The following is a 15936-nucleotide window of genomic DNA, read 5'->3' on the forward strand; positions in this document are numbered from 1 at the left end:
GAAACTATCTTGTAAAACCAGAACCTTCAATTGGCTCTTTACTGGTCTGATTATCTTTAATGTGTCCTTCCCGTGTCTCCTTTCATAACATACAATGTACATTTGTGAAGTAGAGGATGAAAGACTATATAATTTAAACTAGAGTTTTAAAGTTTTTCTTTCAAAAATAAAATAAAAGCTAATAATGCCCCAATAATTCAAAGTTTGCTGTTCTGTGGAATAGTGTTCTCCTTAAGTTAATTTATTCAATAGCATAACGCTGTGTGTTGTCTTTTATTGCAGTTATGAAATAATATACTGTCCATATTATTTTTATTTTATAAAGCACGTAGAGAATCTTGAAACCTGCCAAGAATTAAACCCCACAGAACAACTTTAGAAGTGACAACAGTCAAATGAATGGATAACTATGATGTAACCATCCTCCAAATTACATAGTAAACTAATTTCAAAAAAGGTCCCAGGATGAGTCGAATTGCATGGGATGTGCTCCAGGTGTAAAAGACATAAACAGAAGTGCAGAAATGCCTACTATTCTATACAGAGCACTCATGTAGTCTATTTCCATGCATAAATATCCTTCCAGAGGATAACCAAACCACATTGCGTCTTTCAGAGGAGTGCAAGATTTTACATGATTTCTAAAGGGAAGTCTGGTGCTTATAGTGTATTTTTAAAACACACAGGTTAAGAGAAAGTCAAAACACTTAAGAGTTGGAGCACATTTTTTTGTTTTTACATATGAAACCGGTTTTGGAGTGGCCTGTGCTGTTACACTGCAATGTTCATTAGCGTTGCAGAGATTTCCAGGAAGAACTAATTCAAAGCAACTCAGCCTGTTAAGGAGCAGACGGGCTGGCTCCTCTCCCGGGCCTAAGCGGTGGGCAGGTGGGTGTGGCGGCAACGCACTCTCCTGATTGGCTATGCTGGGAGCGATCGGGTGCCTGAGTTCTCACGCAGAGACTCACAAGAGCACCAGCTCAGGATTGCTAGTGCTTTAGGGAAGCGCCTCGTGTCCAAATTTCAACAAGGTTATTTGGCCAAGGATAGCTTGAGGCTTGGCTTTTTCCAAAACTGATGTTTCCTTTATAACAGACTCAAAAAGCTTTAGGCCATAACAACTAAGCGCTTTATAAACGTTTCACAAAACAGTACTTTTGAGGCAGGACACTTGTGCTAGGTACATTAAAAACGATGTAAGGAAAGTTAAATGTTTATAGCTAATGAAGCAACTGACATCCCAGATGTAAATAATCATTATCTACCTACCTAGCTACCTACTTACCATCTATTGTTTTGATTGACTGCCTGCCATTTTCACAAGCTGGGCACTGTTCATTCCTTTCTGCATTTAACCATGACAAAAGTGCCTATAATTGAATAATATTTCCATTGGACAAATGAGGGTAGATTAAAAAAAGATAAAATTACAGTAACCACAAATCATACAGTGTTTTTTCTTTGATAATCCCAGGAGAGAAAGAAAATGTATTTGGTGTGTTAAATTTTGATGTTGCTGTAATTGCAAACCAGAGAAGGCTGGGAAGCATATGCTTTTGTACATGCATATTTTAATGCATATTTTATTGTGGTGTTTTTGCTAAGCTAAAATATGATGACATGTCTATGTAGGCTCTAACAAGCTGGTTTTGAAGTGGATCTGGTTTCTATTACAAAGAAATATATCTCATGTAGGAAGAAAACATGGCTAATACAAATAATATTTACAAGTACAAAAGTATTTTGAAGTCTATTGACTTTTAAAATAAGAAAAAAAACTAAGATGTTTACTAAAACTAAGGACTTTGTCTAAGGACTTTTCCTTCAGTACTCACCCACATTATGGGAGATGCCACAAACTGATCAAACAGAGGTGATAAAGCAGAGGTGAACAGCTCTGGATATGGTATCTGAGAATGAAGCTTTCTTACTGAGCAGTAGAGACACAGGTCTTACAGATCCTTTTAATCCATTGCCCAACAAAGCTATGCTGAAGAATCCCAAATAGCTTATTTCTGGAAAGTGAATCTCAGACAGCATTCAATTCCTTTGCCAAAGTTGGGTGCCATGATCTGAAAAAGTTATAAGTACAAATAAATATTATATTTAGTCAATTTCCTACTAACGCCTTCCCCCACCAGGACTGAGATAAGGGATTAGGGTAATTTTGTTTGCTTGGGGCCAGGGGAGGGTTGTGGTGTAAAATAGGGTCATGGTGTAAAATAATCTAGATAGGCTTTAAGTCTTTTATTTTTCTCGAGTTGGGAATACTTATACAATTCCTTTTAAAAATAATCAAAAGCCAACAATAGCATATATGTATATATGAAGCCATATTTAATATCAGCATTAAAACATTTATCTGAAAAAAGTTAAGAAGAGAAAGCAATGATATTTTTTTAGAGAAGAATTTTTAAAACCCAAAAGGCAACATATTACAATGGTATGTCCAAAAGAAGGCTTTGTGGTGAATGGGAGAGGACAGAAGATACCAGACAGACACTGTCACAGAGGAACTATGGGACCAAGAGGCAGAAGGATATAGGCTTTTTGTTAAGACACAGCCCACAAAATCTAAAAAGAATGTCCCACAAATAACACAATAAATTTAAAGCCCATGTTCATTTATCAGCAAATTCTTTTTTTTTTTTTTTTGCCAAAAAATAAAACGCAAAACAGAACAACTTACATACATGTAGGAGATAAAAGAAGGCATGAGAGCATTTTGCTGAGTTTCACCCTTAGTGGTCTGAAGTCAAGCTTGGCCTCAGCCTGGCTGAGCAGAGGATGTGTTGGAGGTGCCCCCTGGTGACTTCTTGGAGCTACTGTCACATCTCTAAAAAGCCATTTTAAGAGCTTGAAAGAATTGACAGGATTAGTAAACTCTAGCATTGTTACTGAGGTTTCCTGTTCCTTTTGTAACATGGTAGAACACATTGCTCTCCCCAGCCCCAGGCTTCCTCCCAGAGCACCTAATGGTGCTGGGAATTAGGAGATACTTGGTCAACGGGTGGGACATTAACATGGGGGGAAAACAGGATTATAAATTTTAATTTTCCACTAGATTTATTTATTTATTTATTTATTTGGGGGGGCGGGTGGTACTGAGGATTGAACTCAAGGTCACTTGACCACTGAGACATATCCCCAGGCCTATTTTGTATTTTATTTAAAGACAGGGTCTCACTGAGTTGCTTAGCGCCTCACTTCTGCTGGCTTTGAACTCTTGATCCTTCTGTCTCAGCCCACCAGCCATTAGCATTACAGGCTTGTGCCATGACGCCCCGCATAGATTTTTTAATTATGAAACTTCAACTATACACACATGTACACACACACACACACACACACACACACACCTTGCTATAATCTAATCTATGTAGGCCAAATCTGGGTTAGAGAAGGGAGGCCAACTTCATTTGATTGGGCACTTTGCTAGCCTCAATTCTTTATCTTCTTTGTTCTAATTAACTCTTGAGTTTAAAAAGTAATAAAATTATTTATCAAAAATAAAATAACAAAATTTCAATCAGCACAAATGTGAATACAGTCAAACAAAAGTCTTTCTTTGACCTCTGATTTCCAATCCCTTATTCTTCCCACTGGATAGTAGTAGTTCCTTTGTGTATCCTTCCATAAAAGTCTATGCAAATACAAGCATCAATATGTATGGAAAAGTGTGCATGTCCCTCTCCATTCATCCACACATATATTACTTTTTTTTTACAGTAATGTAAGCACATCATAAGCCCTGTTTTGCAATTTGGTTTTTTAAGTCAATAATGTCTTAGAGATAAACTCATTTAAAAAGATCCCTTTTTTCTTTCTTTTTACAGTCACATAAGAATGATGGTTCTTGGGCTGGGATTGTGGCTCAGTGGTACAGTGCTTGCCTGGTATGTGTGAGGCACTGGGTTCGATTTTCAGCACCACATATAAATAAATAAATACATACCTACATACATATCCATTGACAACTAAAATAATATATATATTTTTAAATGATAGTTTTACCATAATTGAATTAATCAGACACCTATTCATAGATGTCTTTGGTAATATAAGCTATGCTAAAATGGGCAAGACAATTTCTTTGAAATTATTGAATTAAAAATATGAATTTTTATCATTTTAATAAATAAAGCCGCTTGGCCTCCCATGAAACTGCACGAGTCTACATTTCCATCTACTGTGCAAGAGAGTGATTATAGACATTCTGTCCATTACTGTGTATTACTGAACTATTTAATCTCTTTCAATCTAGCAAATTATATATTTGCTAGATTAAAAGAGACATTTCCTATGCAGTATATATATAAGAAAATGGTCTTATATATTTTATATATCAGCAATAATAGTAACCCTCATATAGCACTTACTATGTACTAGCTGTTGTTCCAAGAGCTTTACATATATGAACTAATTTAATATATAATAGTTTCATATACTAAAACATAATTCATACATTCAATTCATCCATTTAAATTATACAATCAAGTGGTTTTTGTTATATTCGCGGGATGTGCAGCCATCAGCAATTTGGAACACTTTAGTCACCTCCAGAGAAGCTCTATAGCATAGCTGACACTCCAAACCACCCATGCACTTCAACCCTGCAGCCATAATCTGCTTTCTGTCTCTGCAGATTTGCCTATTCTAGACATTTTCTATGCAAGAATCATATAACGTGTGGTTTTGAAATAGACTTATTTCACTTAGCACATTATTTTTGAGTTTACCCATGTTGAAACATGTATCAGTACTCCATTCCTTTTTGTTACCAAGTAATATTGTATTATTGAATCCATCTACTACGTTTTATTTATTCATTTATCACCTGATGGACATTTGGGTTGGTTCCAATTGGGGCTATTTGAATAATGCTGTACAAGCTCTTGTATGAACAATATATTTGCAATTCTCTTTGAGTATATATATATGGAGTGAGATTGCTTGGTAATATGGTAACTAAGTTTTTGAAGAACTGCCAAACTTTGGGTATCTTTCTCCCATTGAATTTTCTAGATTTTCCCTCTAATAATTTGTTAGTGGTAAAACAAATTTTGTTGAAAAGTAGTGTTGATGTCTTGATTATTGTATTTAAAGCATAATGTTATTTTATATCTGTCTATTGCATGAAATCATAGTCTCTCAAAAATTGAGAATGAAATTTCATTCAGTCTTCACATCTTTATCGCCAAACAGAGGTAGATACCAGAGTAAGGGACTCAAACACTGATGTCAACAAAGCTTAAATAGAGGAAAGACGTAAAGGTTTGAAAGGTGAAAACAGATATATATTTAATTTATCTTCCAGATCATTGTCTAGTTTCCTTGGCAAGATGGTTAAATAAAAGCTAGGATTGGAAGGATAAACAGAACTCTTTGTCACCTTAAAGAAGTTGATATGTGAACAAACACACAGCATGGTCCTATTCATAAATGAAGTCAACGGAAGCCCTCAGAACCAATAAAAGCGGGCCTAGAGCTGATCTTTTAATGGTTGTAAACATCTGTGATTGTGTGGTAGTGTTTTTGACTTCCTTTACGTGACTTGGATAAGTTACAGCAACTAATAAAATTTCATGGGTTCCTTTTGTCTCCTACTTGAAATGACGCATCAGTGTAAAACTAACTGTCATTTTTCTGAATGTTTATGAATGTTTTTGTCATCACTGGTAGAGTACTGTTTTATAAAAAAAAAAAAATTCTTTCTATATTGTTTAGTCTCAGTTCCAAAACCTTTATCTCAAGGTATTTAAATGGTCTAGTAACAATACACTTGTGCTTATGGACAGGCTTCACAGATGCCAAGGTGCAGGCAGTAAGAGCAGAACTGAATATCTGCCTGGGCCTGACCTTGACTCAACCACCAGGGAAAATTAGTACACAAACCCATCTTCCTCTCAGGACAGAGGGAGTGGACTGACCCATGTCCAGACTACTGCACAGCCATCCCACGCCTAGTGCACACTCTCTCCTGGACCTACTCTTTGGATCATTTCATGTTACAGAAGGTCAACCCAGTGGATTTGTTACTTAATACCAATGTAAGAGGTTAGAAATCTGCCAGGACCTTGAGCCTGCATTGTTAAGGGCTTTCTCTAGAGGCCCTGAACCCGTCTGTCTGCGTGACTGGCCTGGAGAGATGAGACAGTCTCACTAGCTCAGTCCTGCCTGAATGAGGGAGTCTTTTCTACCTTACACTTCAGCTCTGGAAGCTCCAGGGGAGAAAATCTCCAAGAAACTAAATCTCAGTAGAACTCAATAGAGGGGAGGACTGACAATAGGCAGCAAGGAGACCCCAGAGCCCCGAGCTCTGGGCCTATTTCTGGTGGCCAGGCTCCTGCCTCCAGGGATCACTTTGACCTCCACAGTCTCAGATATCCTAAGGGAGAATGTCCTTCTCATTCAAGTATTGTAAATCCCTATATGTAATGGACTACAGCTGGCTGAGAGCAGCTGGTGAAATTTGACTATTAAATATCCGTGAATTTTGCAAGCAGGTCCACAGCACTGGTAGCTGGAAATAAACTAGAGTGAGCATTTACACAACAGAAATCAGTGCAAGAAAGGGCTTTTGACCCTGAAGAGAGCTGGCTATTAAATATTTACAAGCAAACCACTGATTCCTACTTATAAAACCTTGATACAAAGCAGTGGTTCTTAACCAGAAGTAATTCTGGCACTCAGGTAGCATTTGGCAATGTACAGAGACATAAAACTGGCTGTCAAAATTGTTGGGGGTGGGGTGGGGGGATGCTGCTGCCATCTAGTGATCAGAGATGCTGCTAAACATCATCACCCCACACAAAGAATAAGAAGTATCCAGCCCCCAATGTCCTTGTGCTAAGGCTGAGAAACTCAGGCATGAATCTGGAGCCTTATTCATTAAGACTAAAACAGACTCTCAGCAGCAGAATGCACCAGGATGCGCTTCTAATTCTTCTCTTCTTCCTGCACAGAAAGGCTCGCGTGACCTCTTGACAATGATTGTAAAGCTCATGTCATTAAAAGTGATCTTGGCAATAGGATTCCCCTGGCATTTTCCCTTTCCCTCCTTCAGTCCCTTTCCTTAACTCTACTCATCTTCCTTTGATTGTAATGAGATCCACTCCCACAAACCTTTCTTTTCCTTTTTTCCTCTGTAGCTTGCACAGATGAGAGAAAACTTTGCTTCCTGAGATTGGTTTATTTGGCTTAACAATGTTTCCAAGTTCCATCCATTTTCCCACAAATGATATAATTTCATTCTTCTTTATGGTGAATAAAGCTGAATTGTGTGTCTATACCACATTTTCTTTGTCCATTCATCCACTGTTGGATACCTAGGCTGGTTCCAGAGTTTGGTGATTGTGGAATGTGCTTCTGTTATAAACATGGGCATGCATGTATCACTATAGCATGCTTATAGCATGCTGACTTTACCTCTTTAGAATTAATACTGAGGAGTGGTATTGTTGAGCCATATGGTGGTTCCATGCCTAGTCTTTTGAGGAACCTCCATACTGATTTCCATAGTGGTTGTACCAATTTTCACGTTTACAGGTTTTTGCGGGGACGTGTGTTTTTCACCTAGGTGTGGAACATGATAAGCTGAGTCATGTGGTAAGCTTATGTGTGGTCATGTGAGGAAGTACCAGACTGCTTTCCAAAGTGGCTGCACCCTTTCCATTTCCACCATCAGTGTTTCAGAGTTCTGATTTCACTACATCCTCACAAACACTTGCTATCATCTGTCTTTTGATTATAGACACCCTAGCCAATGAGGAATGGTATCTCATCAGAGTTTTGATTTACATTTACCTGAAAACTAATATTGCATTGTTTCAACACCATAGGTTGAAAAGACTACACTTTTCCCCTTTGAAATACTTAACATTTTTGTTGAAAACCAACTGACCTGGTATGTCTGGATTCTCTACATTCCCGTTCCTTCCTCCCTTTCCTCCTCCCTTTTTTCTCTCTTCCCCCTTTCTTTCCTTCCTTCCATAGCATTATGTAGTTTATTTTTGCAATACTCAGGCATACATACGTTTTTATTATACATGACTTGTAAAACCAGAAAAGTGAAAGGCTAACCAAACATCATCTTACCACCAGACATAAATATTGATAAATTCTGGCTATATTTCCTTCAAAAGTCTTTTTTTTCTGAGCAAATACATTTAGACTCATAAAATGGACATCTTGAAATCCATTATCTTTTGATTTAATAGCTGTATATTAAACCAAGCATAACCATAGCTATAATCAAGCAGGACATGGCTATATGACAAGATCATCTTACACTGCAGCACAGTTTTCTTAGTTTTTTTTTTTCACTTTTAAAATTTTGTTCTTTTTAGATATACATGACTGCAGTGTGTTTTGACATATTATACAATGTGGAGTATTATTTCCCATTCTGTGGTTGTACGTGATGTGGAGTTACACTGGTTGTGTACTTATTTACGAACATAGGAAAGTTATGTCCAATTCATTCTACTGTCTTTCCTATCCCCATCTCCCCTTCCTTCCCTTCATTTCCCTTTGTCTAATCCAGTGAACTTTGATTCCCTCCCTCCACTTATGCGTGTTATCATCTTCATATCAGAAAGAACATTCAGTCTTTGGATCTTTGGGATTGGCTTATTTCATTTAGCATAATAGTCTCCATTTCTATTCAATTACAGGCAAATGCCATAATTTCATTCTTCTTTATGGCAAGTAATATTCCACTGTGAATACATGCCACATTTATCTATTCATCTGTTGAAGGGCACCTAGTTTGGTTCTATAGCTTAGCTATTGTGAATTGAGCTGCTATAAATATTGGTGTGGCTGCATCACTGTAATATACTGCTTTTAAGACCTTTGGGTATATGCTAGGGAGTAGAGTAAGTGGGTCAAATGATGGTTCTGCTCCAAGTTTTCTGAGGAATCTCCATACTGCTTTCCAAAGTGGTTGCACCAACTTGCAGTCCCACCAGCAAGTGTACCTTTCTCCCCACATCCTCACCAACATTTATTGTTATTTGTATTCTTGATAATTGCCATTCTGACTGGAGTGAGATGGAATCCTGGTGTGGTTTTAATTTGCATTTCTCTAAATGTTAGAGATATGGAAAAAGTTTTCATATATTTGTTGACCATTCTGATCTCTTTGTCCATGAAGTGCCAATTCAGCTTCTTTGCTACACATTTTTCTTTCAGGTCTCCAAAAAATGTATTTTCTCACAAACAGATCCATCAGTCAGTTATAAGGACAACACCAGCTATCACCCACATAGTTCAACAACACGACCCATGGAGGTTTATCTATGCACTGATGGGTAGGACAGTGAGAATTCTAGGCAATCTTGAAAAGCATGTAGCATAAGAATCATAACAATGTCATACCTGTATCTGCAGTAGGAACATGGAAGCAGGGCCTCATGTTCCAAGTATAATTGACAAATCATAATTAAATATATTTAAGGTATATTCAGGTTTGAGGGTGTAGCTCAGTGGTAGAGTGCTTGCCTAGCATGCGTGAGACACTGGGTTTGATTCTCAGCACCACATAAAAATAAATAAATAAAATAAAGGTATTGTGTCCATCTACAACTAAAAAATTTTTTAAATATATATTTAAGGTATCAACTTAATGTTTGAATATATCTTCACATTGTGAAGTAATCACCATAATCAAGCTAATTAACTTACCTAGTGCCTCACATAGTTACCATTTTTTGTTGTTGTTGTGAAAACACAGGAGATGGATACCAACTTAACAAATTTCTAGAATACAGTGATCATTGTTAACTGAAGTCGTCATGTTCCACCTTACATCACCCCAGAACTGTTTATCATGTGTAGCTGAAGCTCTTCCCTGTGGCCAACTTCTCCCTATTTCCTACCTTTACCCCTGGCAACCAGCACCCTACTCTCTGCTGCTGTGATTTGGTTATTTTTCACCCCACATGTAAGTAAGATCATTCTCTAGGTTGTCTCTCAGTATCTGGCTTATTTTAGAATAATGTCCTCCAAGTGCATCCATATTGTCACAAATGGAATAATTTCCTTTTTTTAAGACTATAGAATATATACACATACACACACACACACACACACACATGCACAAAAATGCATTTTGATCTATTATCTGCATACATTCAAATGTATATTTTATCTATAAACATAATTTTTGGATATGTTTTATCTATTCATTCTTTGATGGGCATTTAGATTGTGCCTAGATCTTGGTATTATGCTGCAGTGAATATGTGACTGCAGATCTCTTTTTTTAAGATAATGATTTTTATTTCCTTTGGATGTGTACTCAGAAATGGTATGGTTGTGATATACAGTATTTCCATTTTTAATCTTTTTTAAAACCTCCACACTATTTTCCATAATGGTTATACCAAGTTACACTCCCACCATCATTACTCATTAAGACTCCCTTTTCTTTACATCTTTGTTGACAGTTTTCATCTTTTTTCCCAGCAGTAGCCATTCTAACAGGAGTGAGGTGGTAAAGCTCATTACAATTTTATTTGCATTTTCCTGCTTATTAGTGGGGCTGAGTACAATGTGTTGGCCATTTGTGAGTTTTCTCTTGACAAGTATCTGTTCAGGTTCGTTGCCTATTTTAAATAATGGATTTTGTTTTGTTTGCTTTTGCTATTGGGTTGTACACGTTCCTTATTTATTGTGGATATTAACTCCTCACCATATTCATGATTTACATGGATTCCCTTTTATTCCATGGGTTGTCTTTTCCTCTGTTGTTCTCTTCACTATGCAGAACCTTTTTAGTTGGATACAAGACCACTGTATGTGTTTGCTTCTGTTGCCTGTGCTTTATGGGTTATGGCCAACAAATCTTTGCCAAGATCAACTTCAATGCATGATTTCCCTATTTTCTTCAAATACTTTCATAGTTTGGGTCTTACGATGAAGTCCTTAATCCATTTGGAATTGATTTTTATGGATGGTGTGAGATTGGCGTGTAATTTCATTATTCTGCGTATGCCTATCTAATTTTTCCAATGACATTTATTGAAAATACTATATTTTCTTCTTTGTATATTTCATTGCTCTTGTTGAAGACCAGTTGACCATAAATTGTGAAGATTTATTTCTAGGCTTTCTCTTCAGTTGCATTGGTTTATGAATCTGGTTTTATACCAGTATCACACTGCTTTAATTACCATAGCTTAGTCATATGGAACTAGGTAATGGGAAGAGGTTAGAAGAATTTAGAGAAGCAGACTGAAAAAGAACTTTATTGCTGAAAATAGAACATTATGGATGATTCTGGTGAGGACTCAAAGGACAAGACTAAGATTAGAAATTGGAGAAAAAAAAATTCTTGTTATAAAGAAACTAAAAATTTAGGTGAATTGTGTACGTGCCCGTGCAAGACCAATTTTAAGAATGATGAAAAACTAGTGGATGAAATTTCTAAACACCAAAGCATTCAGGCCAATGTTTGGTTACTTTTAACCTCGTGAGGCAGGATTTGGGAGCAATGGCATGATCTATAGGTGGAATAAATAATTAAAATTATTTAAATAATTAAAAGGGAAGAATTCACCACCTGTCCAGGGAGGGGGCAAGAAAAAGCATGTCTGGGAGAAAAGAGTGCAGCCCAGCAATTAAAAAAAAAAAAAAAGCCTGGATAAAGGAAGCCAAACGCTGTGCATGGAACACCACAAAAGAGGCTGATCTCTCCCTCCAGCACCTGCTGAAGTTTGACACTGCCTGGGCAAGAAGTCCAAAGAGCTAAACTCAAGCCTCCAAGAAAAAATGGAATCACCTACAGTGTGTAAGGCCAGAGGAGACAGAAATATGCCATATACTCAATTAAAAACTTGAAATGTGTAAATATTGTATGTCAATTCAAATAAAAATAAAAATGGAAGAAATGGAGGAAATATTTGTTCTTGAAATACAAGTGCGCGTACACGCATCTCACAGCCTTCAAGGGCAATGCCTCAAGTACATGCGCAAACCAGGGAAGACTGGGTTTAACTAAAACCATACGCTGCCTCAACCTAAAGCAATTTCTGATTAGAACAGAAGAAAATAAAACCTGTTAGGGATGATTGTTACCTTTAGTTTCTAAGGCTCTTTTATAGAAATGTCCTGCACATAGTTAAAAAATGTGAGACTCCCAGAACCAGCAATGTATGATCAGAATCAAGAGATGAAAACATACAATAAAGTACAGATGCACAGATGACCCAGAAGTCAGTGCTAACAGATGAAGACTTCACCGTAGCCAATATGAATATGTTAGAGAGATCAGTGGGAAAAACTGGATAAAACATGAAAAGCTATATAATTTAACAGAGGATTATAGGCTATAAAAAGAATCAGGGGGTGGGGCTGTAGCTCAGTGGTAGAGCGCCTGCCTTATACATGTGAGGTAACGGGTTCAATCCTCAGTACCACATAAAAATAAATAAAGATATTATGTCCATCTACAACTAAAAAAAATTTTAAAAGAATCTAATGTACACTTTAGAACTTCAAATAATAATAACTCATTGGATGGTTGAATAGCAGATCAATACAGCAGATAACAAAATTAGTGAATTTGAATTCAGGACAAGAGAAAATATCCATGCTGAGACATAGAAAGAAAAAAATAATAATAAAAACATCAGTACATACCAGATATGCTTTCGTGCAGCTTGGGAGCTAAGGGTGGTTTTTGTGTTTTTAAGAGGGTTGTTTTAAAGGTCTGTGAGTCAAGTAATTGAAGTCCCAGGGGAAAAGAGAAAAATATGGACAAAAGCAATATTTGAAGAAATAATGGATGTAATTTCCAAAACCAATGAAACATATCAATTTGCGTATAAAAAAAATCAATCCTTTTAAAATTCTTTGTATTTCTGTGTTTTGACATCTGAGGCCTGGCTGACCCTGTCAAGGATGCCCCTCGTGAGTTAGCCAGTTCCTAGAAACAGGAGCATTCCAACAAGTATGCCTTTCACATACAAACCACCCAACCCAGAGTGCACACCCCACAACCTCCTCCACCAGATTCTCACACTTCAGGCCACTATTCACCTGCCCTAATCAGGTGAAGTTCCAGACAACTAGGGACAACCCCTTTGTCCCAGAGAGAGGGGACAAAGTTATTCCCAATCCTAAACCTGCTTACCCTGCCTCACCCATTCCTTTCCATGAAAGCCAAAATAAAAGCTGTTATCCAAATTGTCCCCACTCCTTTTGCCTCCGGACCAACCCTGGTGCCTTCCCACGTGGTCTCTATGTGTCCCTCTCCTACTGGGAACTGTGACAAACTGTCTTCAGCAGCAGTTGTCTCCTAATGTTGGTTTCACTGTTGTCAGAATAAAAATAATAAATAAAACCTACACTTTATAATACCAGAGATTCAATAAGTTTGAGAACTCTACGGCAGTGTCATAGAAAGAAAAGCATAGGTGGGCACATCACATCAAATTGCTAAACGCTAAAGACAAAGAGGACAACTTAGATGCAGCCAGAAGAAAAAGCATTTATAAGACTAATGGCTGGATTTTTCAACAGGAATTATGGAAATTAGAAAGAAAAATTAAAAAGACAACTTTAAAGTGCTGATGCAACTAAGAAAGGCAGAGAGAGGGGGGAAAGAGGCACGCAGAGATGAGCCTGCAATCTAGAATTCTCTACCCAGAGTTAGAAATAACGAGGGACCACAGGAAATCAAGCAGGTGCTGGAAAGTGGGTGGGAGAGACCGAACTACTCCTGGCAGGAGGGCGGGCTACCAGCACTTGGCTAGCAAGAGCGCCTGGCTGCTTGCTTAGAACTCTAACCTAATGCAGAGCTGCCTTCACTCTGATTGGAGGAGTTCGTGCTTATGATCTACGCGATTGGCTAATTTTAGAATTAGGGCGGGCATAAAGGAAGGGCTTCAGTTGTATCTAATTGCTGACTTCTGGGTCATCTGTATTTCTGTACTTTTAATGTACGTTTTTATCTCTTGATTCTAATCACACATTGCTGCTTCTTGGGAGTCTTGCATTTTTAAACTGTATGCAGGACCTTTTTAGAGAAGAGCCATAGAAACTAAAGGTATTAAGCATCCCTAACAGGCTTAATTTTCTTCTGTGAGATGAAAATTAGAGGCTGAACAGGGCCTGGCAGAGGCTGAAATACCCAGTGTCTGGCCCTTCCTGGGACTGCTTCGCTGACCTCAGCACTGAACCTTCCCCTGGTGGCACCTCCTGAGACAGAGGAACACAGTTGCAGTTAAATGGTATAAGAGGTGCTTCAAACAACACAGTTCCTCACCTCAGAAAGCATATATAAATTGATGGATTAAAAGCCTGATATTTTAAAATTTCTTTCTGTCTTCTAATTCTTACTATCCATGTGAATAATAACCCACATTCTTCCTTTTATTTTTTTTCCAGTTAATTTCTTAGAATCCTTTCATATCTACTTATACCATAAATATTTTCTCTAATTTTTTTACATTTTTTCTCATTTATTTATTTTTTAATTGGTGCTTTATAGATACATAAAGGTGGAATTTACTATGGTGTATTTATATATGCACATAGGGTAATTTTGTCAAATTCATTCCTAATTTTCTCCTCTTTTCCATCCCCCCTCCTCAATTTCTTTCTTCTACTCCACTGATCTTCCCTATATCTTTACAATATCAAACCTTCCCCCTTTTTTCTCTCACTTTCCTCTTACTTCCCCATATGAGAGAAAAAAAATTTACCTTTGACTTTCTGAATCTGACATACTTCACTTAGCATGATGTTCTCCAGTTCTATACATTTACCAGCAATGCTGCAATTTCATTTTTCTTTATGGATGAGTGAGTGTGTGTGTGTGTGTGTGTGTGTGTGTCACATTTTCTTAATCCATTTATCTGGGCTGGTTCCATATCTTGACTATTATGAGTTACAGTGCTATAAACATTGAGGTGGCTATATCAGTATAATATGCTGATTTTAGATTTTTTGGATAAATACCGTGGACTAGGATAGCTGGGTCATATGGCAGTTCCATTCCTAGTTTTTTTTTTTTTTAATATTTATTTTTTAGGTGTAGATGGACACAACACAATGCCTTTATTTTTATGTGGTGCTGAGGATCGAACCCGGTCCCGCCTGTGCCAGGCGAGTGCTCTACCTCTGAGCCACAATCCCAGCCCTGCCATTCCTAGTTTTTGAGGAATCTCCATACTGCTTTCCAGAGTACTTGTACTAATTTGCAGTCCCACCTTTTTCCTCACATCCTAATCAGAATTTATTATTATTGTGTTCTTGATGCTCACCATTCTGACTGGAGTCAGATGAAATCTGTGAGGTTTTGATTTTTTAAAAAAATTTTAATGAACTTGACAGAACTCATTAATATTCATTCTAGAAAACAATTAAGTGTGACTTAGTTGTCTTCATGTTGCTGAAAGTTTGGTCCTTGTCCCTGATGCCAATCCAATAACAAGGACATGGTTTTGAGAAAGAAAAAGAAAAAAAGAGGATTTATTGCTTTGCTAGCAAAGGAGAAACACAGAGGACTCCTGTTCCAAAGTCTGTGATTTCTGCCCATCAGCAGGAACAGAGGGTTTTAATAGAGGTGATTCAGAGAAAATAAGATTAGGGAGGAAAGGTAAGAACGGAGAAGTTTAGGGAAAAGATTGGGAAAAAGAAAAAAACATGCAAGTTTCAAAGTCACAAGAGATATAGTCAAAGCATCAAGTGAACCCCTGTGACATCCACACAATTAGTTTTGTCTTCTCTCTATTTCCTATCTCTCTTACACTCACTTTTACTCTCTAGAGAGTTACCAAAAGCTGGATTCTTGTTCCCAATGCCAGACCAGTAACAAGAACAGTTTTGAGAAGAAGGTTTTATTGCTTTGCTAGCAAAGGAGAAATACAGGGGACTCTGCCGCAGTCTGGCTGGGCACAAAATCACGAGCCACCACACAGCTTGTAG

This window comes from Marmota marmota, unplaced genomic scaffold (assembly GCF_001458135.2).
Source record: "Marmota marmota marmota unplaced genomic scaffold, marMar, whole genome shotgun sequence".
NCBI lineage: Eukaryota > Metazoa > Chordata > Mammalia > Rodentia > Sciuridae > Marmota > Marmota marmota.